Source organism: Eubalaena glacialis, chromosome 1 (assembly GCF_028564815.1).
Source record: "Eubalaena glacialis isolate mEubGla1 chromosome 1, mEubGla1.1.hap2.+ XY, whole genome shotgun sequence".
Classification (NCBI taxonomy): domain Eukaryota; kingdom Metazoa; phylum Chordata; class Mammalia; order Artiodactyla; family Balaenidae; genus Eubalaena; species Eubalaena glacialis.
Window position 1 is genome coordinate 234,204,385 of NC_083716.1, and position 12,185 is coordinate 234,216,569.

The 12,185-nt window shown below is 38.0% G+C and overlaps 1 pseudogene; it reads left to right on the forward strand.

Moving 5' to 3' along the window:
* The first annotated feature begins 5,017 nt into the window (after window positions 1–5,017).
* Window positions 5,018–6,538, forward strand: LOC133092134 (neuropilin and tolloid-like protein 2; annotated as a pseudogene).
* The last annotated feature ends 5,647 nt before the right edge of the window (window positions 6,539–12,185 follow it).

A 12,185-nucleotide genomic window follows, 5' to 3' on the forward strand; every position in this document is an offset into this window, starting at 1 on the left:
ACTTAGATATTGAGGGCACAGCGTGCCCAAACCCTTTTTCGTATGTTCCTAGGTTATTAACAATGAATTCAGACCACATGACATTCTTCCAAAGGGTCAAGAACATGCTCTACCCTTTGACCCTCAAGTACATTTGCCAAGTTTCTTTCCCTCCTTATGCACATATGGCCTCTGAACTTCTTCACAGAGAGGTGTCGCTGGTGGATATTTTTGGCTCTGCATCCATTTGGCTGTTCAGAGGAGACTTTGTGATGGACTACCCCCGGCCAATCATGCCCAACATGGTCTTCATTGGGGGTATCAACTGTGCCAACAGGAAACCATTATCTCGGGTCTGTATTGGTGCTTTTATTCAATCAGTGTTCCAAGCGGAACACATTTTTTTAAAAAACAATTTACTTCCAGGTGCTTATTTATCTACTGATCTTTTTAAAGATTTCTACCTCTCACTCTCCTTCTAACAGTCTTTGGTGAGATAAATTGTTAAAGTGCCTCCAGTAGTGCAGTAAAGGTTTGCGATGGTCTTTGAGAGGAATGAGAGGAAGGGGTGAGTGTCCATAATAGGATTGACAAGCAATGGTGTGATTCAACCGTGATTGCCCTTTAGTAAAGGCACGTTCGTAACAGTTGTACAATTTTCTCCAGCTGAGTAGGAGCAGAGACCTTGAGCTGTGAATCCATCCATCAGGGGATTTTGCTTGAGGGTGTTAAAGAAGGATGAAAGAACTGGCAAATTACATTTGTTTAAAAAAATTTTTTTAAACCCTTCTTTTTTAACAAGCCTGGCTTTGTTTTTTTTTTGCTGTTGTTGTTGTCATTTTTTTAAAAAAATTAATTAATTAATTAGTTTATTTTTGGCTGCATTGGGTCTTTGTTGCTGCACACGGGCTTTCTCTAGTTGCGGCGAGCTGGGGCTACTCTTTGTTGCAGTGAGCAGGCTTCTCATTGCGGTGGCTTCTCTTCTTGTGGAGCACAGGCTCTAGGTGCGTGGGTTTCAGTAGTTGTGGCACGCGGGCTCAGTAGTTGTGGCTCGCGGGCTCTGGAGCGCAGGCTCAGTAGTTGTGGTGCATGGGCTTAGTTGCTCCGTGGCATGTGGGATCTTGCCGGACCAGGGCTCGAACACGTGTCCCCTTCACTGGCAGGCGGATTCTTAACCACTGCGCCACCAGGGAAGTCCCAAATTACATTTGTTGACCTGATAGTTCTTAGTGGTTTTGTCTTGGAAGGGACGGAGGTGTGGTCACAGGAGACCTAAACACCAAAAAGAAGCAGAAGTTTCAGAGAGGTCGAAATATTAAGTGGAAGTGAGACAATGCCAGAGAGAGAAGTTGGGGTCTCTGTGATCAGAGAAAGAAATAATTGAGTCCAACTTTTCAGAGATGGAGCTGTGCTGATGAGAAGTCTTCTGACCAGGAGTTGGTGTCTGGAGTAAAATGTGGGGATGTACCAGAGTTTAATGGCATGTTAGATAGGTCTTCTACTTGGGACACTGAGGGCATCAAAGGATAGTGGCAGGGGCTAGAGAGGAGGTAAAACTGAGCCTATAAACTCAGTGAAGGTGGGGAGAGTGATGCTGAGAAATGAGTCTCAAAGAGGAAGGGTTTGTTGGGAGGGGCTGACCACATCACCAAACCTACCCCCGCCCAAGCCACCCCACCCCAAGTTTCCATGACAGGAACTACTACTTTCCTCATCCTTTCAGAGTCTTCTTAGGTTAACCCTGAATATTTGGGCTTAATTGAAATAGGACTCTTGGGGGCCAGATTTGTTTCTTAATCCACTGAGTTAGCCATCTTTTTTGCCCTTTTATGTAATAGTCACTGAATTTATATTAACTTCCATGACTTTAGATCTCTTATAGTTTTTGTATTCTTACTTTTGTATCTCTTTTTATTAATGTAGTATATGTTATTGCACAGGACTCTAACTTCATTTTTCTTTTTTGCTCACACCATAAAGGATCTATTCTACTTGTTTTTTCTTCCCATATGCAATGCATTTGACCAATGATAAAATATGTATGTATCTATTAGATTTGTAGAAAGGGAAAGTAGGGAGGCATTTAAAAAACAGTTGCCGCTCTTTCCTTTTTACTTTTTCTGTGTGAATATATTCTGTAGAGTAGACTGCATTGGTTCAAATCCTCACTACCATTTTATAGCTGAATGACCTTGGGTGGGTGACCTAACCATTCTGACCTTAACACTGTCACAGAGAGCACACAAATATTATCTATTATCATTGTTTAAAAGGTGCCAAGCAAGACAAGGTATGTCATCTGGAGACATGTCATTTGGAGGCATGTAGATATGTTTGTGCCAATTTATTTGGTACATGAAAGATCATTTACACTGAAATTCTCAAGTTTTATACATCGTAAGCACAGCATTATCTTTTTTGTTCCACTAGCTTTTTTTTTACTTTGAGATTTTGTCATTCTTATTTATTTGGTTTGGTTTACCCTTAGATGTGACTCCTTTAAATGTTTATGGAAATTCTTCTCAAAATATGAAAGATTAAAGTCTAAAGTTTTAATATTTTTGTTCCTTCTCCTTCGTAAAGTTTATGATGGGTTGAATTATATTATTGGTCTTCTCAAAGAAATAACTTTTGGATTTGCTTATTCTTTTTACTATTTTTATTTTCTATTTCATTAATTGCAGCTTATTGTTTTTATTAATGCTATCATCCTTGTATCCCTTGACTTATGTTATAGCTGTTTTTCTAATTTCCTTAGGTAAGCATTAAGTTCCTTTATGTTTTCTTAATAATGAAGAATTGAAGGTCATACATAAAACATTTTCTTGAATCCTTAGATTTTGGTATAAATTGCTCTCATTTTCTTTTTCTTAAATTTACATGATTGATTTCCTCTTTGAGTCAGTGGCTATCTATTTTTTTTAACAAGGTTGTTTCTTAATTCCCATATAGTTAAGATTTATTGTAGCCATCTTCCTCTTATTTTTCTCTAATGATTTTGAATTATAATCAGAGAATGTTTCTTGTGGGGTCACTGCTTTAAAAAATTTCTTAATAGGTTTTCTTTATGGTCTAGTACAGAATTATCCAATAGAAATATAATGCAAGCCACATATGTAATTGAAAGATTTTTAGTAGACATATTAAAAAAAGCAAAATGAGGGTTAAAATTAATTTTAATAATATATTTTATTGAATCAAATATATCAAAAACATGATCCATTAAACATATACTCAATATAAAAAAATTTTCAGGTGTTCATTTGCCATTGTTTCTTCCAGTTTTATTGAGATATAATTGACATGCAGCACTGTATAAGCTTAAGGTGGACAGCATAGTGATTGACTTACCTAGATCATGAGATGCTTACCACAATAAGTTTAGTGATCACCCATCATCGCATATAGATACAAAATTAAAGGAACAGAAAAATTTTTTTCCTTGGGATGAGAACTCTTAGAATTGACTCTCAGCGACTTTCATACATAACATAGAGCAGTGCTAATTATCTTTACCATGTTGTACATTACATCCCTAGCACTTATTTCTCTTACAACTGGAAGTTTGTACCCTTTGACCGCCTTCATCCAATTCCCCCTCCCCCCATTCCGAGCTTCTGGTGGCCACAAATCGAATTTCTATTTCTATAAGCTTGTTTGTTTGTTTTTGAAGTATAATTGACCTACAGCACTATGTTAGCTCTTATCACACTACATAGTGACTCAGTACTTCCATACACTTCAAAATAATCACTACAGTAAATCAGGCTATGATATTCACCGTAGAACGATATTACATAACTGTTGACGGTATTTCTCACACTTGAATTTCTTACCTGTGACATATATTTTGCAACTGAAGTTTGTATCTTAATCCCTCCCACCCATTTCTCTTCTTCCCCTACTCCCCTCCACTCTATCAACCACCTGTTTGTTCTCTGTATCCATGAGTCTGTTTCTGTTTTGTTATAGTTGTTCATTTTGTTCATTTGCTTTGCCTTTTATTTTCCACATGTAAGTGAAATCATACAGTATTTGTCTTTTCTCTATCTGACTTATTTCACTGAGCATAATAGCCCCAGGTCCATCCATGTTGCTGCAAAAACAAGATTCCATTCTTTTTTATGGCTGAGTAATATGCAATAGCCAATATTCTTGTCTATTGTAAATAATGCCGCAGTGAACACAGGGATGCATATATATTTTCTAATTGGTGTTTTCCTTTCTTTGGATAAGTGCCCAGAAGTAGAATTGCTGGATCGTATGGGGCTTCTATTTTTAATTTTTTGAGGACCCTTCATGTTGTTTTCTATAGTGGCTTCCCCAATTTACGTTTCCACCAACAATGTACGAGGATTCCCTTTTCTCTACATCCTCACCAACACTTGTTACTTTGTTGTCTTTTTGATAATAGCCATTCCGACAGGTGTGCAGTGGTAATCTTATTGTGGTTTTGATTTGCATTTCCTTGATGATTAATGATGTTGAGCATCTTTTCATGGGCCTATTGGCCATCTGTATGTCTTCTCTGCAAAAATGTCTATTTGAGTCCTCTGCCGATTTTTAATCATGTTATTTGTTGTCGTTGTTGTTGTTGACTTGTATGTTTTCTTTCCGTATTTTGGATATTAACCCCTTATCAGATACATCATTTGCAAATATCTTCTCCCATTCAGTAAGTTGCCTTTTCCTTTTGTTACTAATTTCCTTTGCGGTTCAAAAGATTTTCGTTTGAACTTGGGCGGGGTCTGCGCCGCGGCCGCAGGCGGACGGCGCAGGTCGGGTCCCTCCGGTCCGCGCTCCCCGGCTGCGAGGCGGTCGATGGGACGGAGCGCCGCGGAGCAAGCGGCGGCGCCCGTCGCGGGGCTGCGGCAGCGCAAGAGCCCGCCGGGAGGCTCGGGCAGGCGGGCCGCAGGACCTGAGCCCTACCCCTCGGGGAGCAACCTGGTGGCGGGCGATGGGGATGGAGCGGGGCTGCCGCCGCGCTGCCGCCGCCGCCTCCTCGGCCCCGCAGCGAAGCGCCGGACAGCTCGGGAACATGGCCCTGGAGCAGCTCTGCTGCGTCCCGTGTGGTTAATAACAATACTTGTAGTGGAAGGGATTGCTGTGGCCCAAAAGACCCAAGATGGACAGAATTTTGGAATCAAGCACATTCCTGCAACCCAGCGTGGCCTTTGGGTTCGAACCAGCAATGGAGGTCATTTTGCTGTACCAAATTATCCTGACTCATATCCACCAAACAAGGAATGTATCTACATTTTGGAAGCTGCTCCAAGTCAAAAAACACAGCTGACATTTGATGAACATTATTATATTAGAACCATCATTTGAATGTCGGTTTGATCACTTGGAAGTTTGGTTTCTCTCCACATGTAGATCGTTACTGTGGTGTGAAAAGCCCTCCATTAATTAGATCAACAGGGAGATTCATGTGGATTAAGTTCAGTTCTGATGAAGAACTTGAAGGAGTGGGATTTCTAGCAAAATATTCGTTTATTCCAGATCCAGACTTTACTTACCTAGGAGATTGCCATTTTGAGCTGTCAGGAGCTGACGGAATAGTACATTCGAGTCAGGTAGAACAAGGGGAGAAAACAAAACCCGGCCTAGCAGTTGATGGCATGTGGACTGATTAAAGCTACTCCAAAAGATAAGATTTAGTTGAGGTTCCTAGATTATCAAATGGAGGGCTCAAATGAATGCAAGAGAAACTTTGTTGCAGTCTACGATGGGAGCAGTTCTATTGAAAATCTGAAGGCCAGGTTTTGCAGCACTGCGGCCCACGAGGTAACGCTTAAAACAGGAGTTGGGGTGATGCGGATGTGGGCTGATGAAGGTAGTCGGCTTAGCACGTTCAGAATGCTTTTTACTTCCTTTGTGGAGCCTCCCTGCACAGACAGCACTTTCTTTTGCCATAGCAACATGTGCATCAATAATTCTTTAGTCTGCAATGGGGTTCAAAACTGTGCATACCCTTGGGATGAAAATCATTGTAAAGAAAAGAAAAAAGCAGGACTGTTTGAACAAATCACTAAAACTCATGGAACAATTGTTGGCATTGCGTCAGGGATTGTCTTGGTCCTCATTATTTCTATTTTAGTATAAGTGAAACAGCCTTGAAAAAAGGTCATGGCTTGCAAAACTGCTTTTAATAAAACTGGATTTCAAGAAGAGTTTGATCCTCCTCATTATGAACTGTTTTCACCGAGAGACAAGGAGATGTCTGCAGACCTGTCGGAGGAACTGGACAGCTACCAGGAGACGCGGCGCTCCTCCACTGCGTCGCCGTGCATCCACGACCATCACTGGGGATCGCAAGCACCCAGCATCAAACAAAGCAGGACCAACCTGAGTTCCATGGAACTTCCCTTCCGAAATAGTTTTGCACAAACGCAGCCAATGAAAACATTTAATAGCACCTTCAAAAAGAGAAGCTACACTTTCAAGCAGGCACGTGAGTGCCCTGAACAGGCCCTAGAAGACAGAGTAATGGAAGAGATTCCCTGTGAAATTTGTCAGAGGGAGGGAAGATTCTGCACAAGTATCCATAGCCATCGATTTTTTTTTTTTAACATCTTTATTGGAGTATAATTGCTTTACAGTGGTGTGTTAGTTTCTGCTTTATAACAAAGTGAATCAGTTATACATATACGTATATCCCCATGTCTCCTCCCTCTTGCGTCTCCCTCCCTCCCACCCTAGCCACCGATTTTTAATCTTCTACTGAAGGTGACATTAATTATTAAGTATGTACGTATGTAGCCTACAGAGCACCCATACTGTCTTCAGCAGCCAACCCTTTTCTCCTGTCAGAACTAGGAAGACCTTCACTTCCCATTAACCTAATGTAATGGTGAAGTTTTTATTATCTCAGGCAGTCTATATATGTTAACCCAACCAAGGAACTTACTCCATTCAGTAAAAAACAAAAAATAAGCCTCTATTGCTCAGTGTCCTACAAACAAAGCACCAGTTACATAGTAGCATTTGGAGAGATGAGGGAGAGATGAGGGATAGTGGTGCGCCAGGCTCAGCTGCCTGCCGGTCTTAGCAGCAGGAAGACTGCTCTTGATTGATACAGCTCTGTCAATATTTTGATCCCACAGTAAGTTTAAAAGTAAGATTTTTCTTCACATTCCTTTTATTTTTTTCTTTTCTCTAAATTTAATTTGTTTTATAAGCCAGTAATTTTACCCTTTCAGTTTCTTATGTAAATGGTTCATGTATCACACGTATTTCAATATAGGCATTTGTTCTAGAATTTGTCAAAATATAACTAGTTACTGTGGTAAGTGCCAATTAAGACACAGAGTTGTGTTCTGTCCATCTGCTTCTTCTTGACTAGTTTCTATACTGCTGCCTTTTAATCACTGGATCCTTAGTCTTTACTTTCTGTGATATGATTTAGCACCTTTAAGTCATATTTTGTCTTAGTTATATTATACGAGAAAGTTTCATAATCCTGGGATGTATGCACCATTGCCAGTTATACCTAAAAACTTGAAAAAGATTAAAATTTTTAGAAATGCTTTGAAATTTCCCAAGTTTTATCACATTAAGTGATAGCCCATTCATTCCTGTGAGCAAAAAGTCATTTAATTCATTTTGGGGGAGGCCTATCATTATATTTATTTCCAGTGTTTCTCATTACTAGATCTGTGTTTTTTATTATTTTTATAAAAAGATTATCTCACTCCCTTTGTGTTGGTTTATCTTATAGGATATGGTAACCAAGGTTGTATGAGAGTTAAAGGAAAATGCCTAAGAAACTGTATAAGCCTTTAGATTGCTTCTTATTTGGGACAATACATTTTTCTAGTTCTTACCAAGAATAACAATTTCCACTTTTTTAAAAACTGCACTTTTGACCATATTTGTTTTATGGTATATAAACAATAATTTATAAACATGATATAAAAACTCACTGCATTTTTTTAGACTTTTGATATTATTTGATACTGTACAAACTTTATTAAATCAAGATTAAAGAGCTACATGACAGATTTCTTTCAGTGTTCACATTAGCAGCTTTGTATACAAATATGCTGTGATGGAACTGTACACTATAATTTACTGTAAAGACCTTGGTAATGTGTACATAAGCATTTGTTTCCTCTTGTAATTGCGTTTAGTTTATGATAAATTTTTCACTGTGTGATATTTATTGTTCTAAATCACTACACAAATCTGATATTAAAATATACATTATTACATAAAAAAAAGATTTTAGTTTGATATAGTCCCATTTGTTTATTTTGCTTTTGTTTCCCTTGCTTGAGGAGACATATCCAAAAAAAATTACTAATATTGAAGTTAAAGAGCATACTGCCTGTGTTTTCTTCTGGAAGATTTATGGTTTCAGGGCTTACCTTTAAGTCTTTAATCTATTTTGAATTTATTTTTGTGCATGGTGTGAGAGAGTAATCCAGTTTGATCTTTTGTATGTAGTTGTGTTTTCCCAACACCATTTACTGAAGAGGCTGTCTTCCCCTCATTGTATATTCTTACTGCCTTTGTCATAGATTAATTGCCCATATAAGTGTGGGTTTATTTCTGCTCTATATTCTGTTGCATTGATCTATGTGTCTGTTTTTGTGCCAGTACCATCCTGTTTTTGTGTGTGTGTGATTCTCAACACTTTTATTTAAAATAGCAGTGGGGGGCTTCCCTGGTAGCGCAGTGGTTAAGAATCCACCTGCCAATGCAGGGGACATGGGTTCAAGCCCTGGTCCGGGAAGATCCCACATGCCGTGGAGCAACTAAGTCCGTGCATCACAACTACTGAGCCTGCGCTCTAGAGCCTGTGAGCCACAACTACTGAGCCCTCGTGCTACAACTACTGAAGCCCACGCACCTAGAGCCAGTGCTCTGCAACAAGAGAAGCCACCACAATGAGAAGCCCACGCACTACAACGAAGAGTAGCCCCTGCTCACCGCAACTAGAGAAAGCCCGTGCGCAGCAACAAAGACCCAATGCAGCCAAAAATAAATAAATAAAATAAATATTAAAAAAATAAAAATAAAAATAAATAAATGACATGTTTTTTTAAAAAAGTAAAATAAAATGAAATAATAGCAGTGGGGAATATGACCATATTTTCAAATGAACACTTTAAATAATCCCCAGTTTTTATTACTTATGTGTCCAGATTCTACCAGTTGTGTTTGGCTTCTTTATCTTTCTTTTTTAGCCCTCACTGGGATCATAATTTTTCTTTCTGTCAAGGGAAGTTCATTTGTGGTGGTTTCTGGGCTATCAGATTTGGCATGTACAGTTGCAAACACAGTTGCAGCAGCACTCACAGCTAACATACACTAACATTAACAGCAAGAAGAAGTTTTTTACATGGTGTTTCCTCTATGTGTATCATCCCACAAATTGCCTTCAATCATAGACTGAAGTACCATACTGTTTTGATCACTGTAGCTTTGTAGTATAGTTTGAAACCAGGGAGCATGACGCCTCCAGTTCTGCTCTTTTTAAAAATTGAAGTATGGTTAATTTACAATGTTGTGTTAATTTCTGTTATACAGCAAAGTTATTCAGATATATATTCTGTTTCAGATTCTTTTCCATTATAGATTATTACAAGGTATTGAATACAGTTCCCTGTGTTATACATTAAGAACTTGCTATGTATCTATTTTATATATAGTGATGTGTATCTGTTAATCCCAAGCTCCTAATTTAACCCTCCCCTCTCCTTCCCCTTTGATAACCATAAGTTTCTTTTCTGTGTCTGTGAGTCTGTTTCTGTTTTGTAAATAAGTTCATTTGTATCATTTTTTTAGATTCCACATATAAGTGATATCACATGATTATTGTCTTTCTCTGTCTGACTTAACTTCACTTAATATGATAATCTCTAGGTCCATCCTTGTTGCTGCTCCAGTTCTGTCCTTCTCTCTCAAGATTTTTTTTTTTTTTTTTTTGGTTATTCAGGGTCTTTTCTGTTTCCATACAAACTTTAGAATTATTTGTTCTCATGCTGTGAAAAATGCTGTTGGTGTTTTAATAGGTATTGTGTTGAATCTGTAGTTTGCCTTGGGTTGTATGGTCATTTTAACAATATTAATTCCTCTAATCCATGAGCACAGTGTATCTTTCCATCTGTGTCATTTTCAATTTCTTTCATCAGTGTCTTACAGTTTTCCTAGTATAGATGTTTTACCTCCTTAGTTAGATTTATTCCTAGGTATTTCATTCTTTTTGATGTGATTGAAAATAGAATTGTATCATTAATTTCTTTTTTTGGATAGTTCATTGTCAGTGTATAGAAATGCAACAGATTTCTGTATAATAGTTTTGTGTCCCACAACTTTACCGAGTTCACTGATGCGTTCTGGTAGTTTTTGATCGTGCCTTTAGGATTTTCTATGTAGAGTGAGTGTCATGTCATCTGTAAAGAGTGACAGTTTTACTTATTCCTTTCCAATTTGGATTCCTTTTATTTCTTTTTCTTGTCTGATTGCTGTGGCCAGGACTTATAAGTTTATTAAAAGTGGCAAGAGTCTTGTTCCTGATCTTAGAGGAAGTGCTTTCAGCTTTTCACCACTGAGTATGGTGTTAGTTGTGGGCTTGTCATATATGGCCTTTATTAGTCTGAGGTATTTTACAGCTATACCCACTTTGTGGAGTTTTTTTTTTTTTTTAATAAATGGATGTTGAATTTTGTCAAAAGATTTTCCCACATCTATTGAGATGATCATATGACTTTTAATCTTCAGTTTGTTAATGTGGTGTATCACATTGACTGATTTGCGGCTACTGAACAATCCATGCATCCCTGGGATAAACCCCACTTGATTGTGGTGTATGATCTTTTTAATGTACCACTGAGTTCGGTTTGCTAATATTTTATTGAGATTTTTGCATCTATGTTCATCAGTGACATTGGTCTGTAATTTGTGTGTGTGTGTGTGTGTGTTATCTTTTTCTAGTTTTGGTATGAGGGTGATGCTGGCCTCATAGCATGAGTTCAGAAGCATTCCTTCCTCTCCTATTTTTTGGAATAGTTTGAAAAGGATAGGTGTTAACTCTTCTCTAAATGTTTGGTAGAATTCACCTGTGAAGCCATCTGGTCCTGGACTTCAATTTCTTGGGAGTCTTTTTATTACTGATTCAATTTCATTATTGGTAATTGGTCTGTTCATATTTTCTATTTCTTCCTGGTTCAGTCTTGGGAGATTGTACATTTCTAGGAATCTGTCCATGTCTTCCAGGTTGTCCATTTTATTGGCATATAATTGTTCACAATAATCTCTTATGATCCTTTATATATTTTGTAGTGTTTGTTGTGACTTCCTCTTTCTCATTTCTGATTTTATTTATTTGGGCCCTCTCTCTTTTGTCTTGATGAGTCTGGTTGAAGGTTTATCAATTTTGTTTATCTTTTCAAAGAATCAGTTCTTAGTTTCATTGATCTTTTAAATTTCTGCTCTGATCTTTATTTTTTTTATACTAACTTTTGGGTTTGTTTATTCTTTTTAGTTACTTTAGGTGTAAGGTTAGGTTGTTTATTTGAGATTTTTCTTATTTCCTGAGGTACACTTGTGTTGCTCTAAACTTCCCTCTTAGAACTACTTTTGCTGTTTCCCATAGATTTGGGATTGTTATGTTTTCGTTTTCATTTGTCTCCAGGTATTTTTTTATTTCCTCTTTGATTTCTTCAATGACCCATTGGTTGTTTAGTAGCACATCGTTTAGCCTTCATGTGTTTGTGTTTTTTGCAATTTTTTCCTTGTAGTTGATTTCTGGTTTCATAGTATCGTGGTTGGAAAAGGTGCTTGATATTTCAGTCTTCTTAAGTTTACTGAGACTTGTTTTGTGGCCTAATGTGTGATCTACCCTGTAGAATGTTCCATGTGCACTTGAAAAGAATGTGTATTCTGTTGCTTTTGGATGGAATGTTCTATCTATATCTATTAAGTCTACCTGGCCTAATGTGTTGTTTAAGGCCAGTGTTTCCTTATTGATTTTGTCTGAATGATGCATCCATTGATGTATGTGGGGTTTTAAAGTACCTTAATATTGTTGTTTACTGTCAACTTCTCTTTTTATGTCTGTTAATATTTGCTTCTTGTATTTAGGTTCTCCTATGTTGGTGCCATATATATCTATGTATATATCTAATGCTGGCCCACTGGTAGGTGGAGCCAGATCCTAGAGTCTCTGGCTGCAGGGCCTGAGGGTCCTGGAGCTGGTA